Source organism: Aplysia californica, unplaced genomic scaffold, assembly GCF_000002075.1.
Source record: "Aplysia californica isolate F4 #8 unplaced genomic scaffold, AplCal3.0 scaffold00990, whole genome shotgun sequence".
NCBI classification, from domain to species: domain Eukaryota; kingdom Metazoa; phylum Mollusca; class Gastropoda; order Aplysiida; family Aplysiidae; genus Aplysia; species Aplysia californica.
In genome coordinates, this window is record NW_004798260.1 from 32,677 (window position 1) to 33,795 (window position 1,119).

General features: G+C 40.9%; 1 protein-coding gene across 1 annotated transcript in view; it reads right to left on the reverse strand.

The window, feature by feature from the left end:
- LOC101858224 (fibrinogen C domain-containing protein 1-A) overlaps nucleotides 1–1,119 on the reverse strand; it is a gene marked incomplete in the record, with an annotated part of 13,974 nt that overhangs the window by 2,783 nt on the left and 10,072 nt on the right.

A 1,119-nucleotide genomic window follows, 5' to 3' on the forward strand; every position in this document is an offset into this window, starting at 1 on the left:
AGAGGCTGCACTGTAGAAAAATCCTTTCGATCTATGGTTCACTATGCATATAAGTTTTTAAAGTTTGACACCACCACACAATTGCAAAAAGCTTTAAATAGCAATCGTTCAACTCACACAATCACAAAAAGCTTTAAATAGCAATCGTTCAACTCACACAATCAAAAAAAGCTTTAAATAGCAATCGTTCAACTCACACAATCACAAAAAGCATTACTCACACAATCACAAAAAGCTTTAAATAGCAATAGTTCAACTCACACAATCACAAAAGCTTTAAATAGCAATAGTTCAACTCACACAATCACAAAAGCTTTAAATAGCAATAGTTCAACTCACACAATTACAAAAGCTTTAAATAGCAATAGTTCAACTTCATATTACGGTACCAGCCTTTTCACAACTTTGAAGTTTAGAACATTAAGTAGAAGACTTTGATCTCCCTGCATCTGTGGTGTAGTAGTTAGACCTAAGCGCTTCTCTGTCGCACACATGAGACCCAAGTTCGATTCCCGAGTGGGGAGAGATTTTATCAAGTACCTCAGTCTTCCTGCATAGGCCTAAGGCTTTCATGGTCTAAAGTACGCACGGCGTTCGCCTTTCACCCAAAAGGTCCCGGGTTCGAAACCTGACAACGAAGGAAATGTTATTCCCTAATCTGCTCTCCCCCCCCCCCCCTTTTTCCCTTTTTTTTGGGGGGGGGGGCATTCCTCTGGCTCCTGACTCTTTCACCAACATTTCCTTTACGTTACTCCTTGGCTCTTTCTTACTACTGTATTTCTACCACTATCACACCCCTGATCTTATGGTAGATAAGACCTTCACCTAGCCTTCTCGGATAAAGGGGAGCAATTTCAGAGGTCCAGTGCTCAAGCTGCACGCTTTAAAGATCCCTTGGTGATCCTAAAATGGATAAGAGTAAGCCTCGACCGCCACCAGGGCAAAATTCCAAATTAATTCCTACCAAACTGAAAATGCTTAATGTGTCTCAAGCGCTCATATTATTATTATGACCAAATGCTGTTGCAAGCGCTGTAAAACGCTTACCATAAAAAGTCTTTCTGCTCAGACATTATAAACTCTCCTTAGGCCTGGGTTTGTCCTGACAGGCAGGGTTTA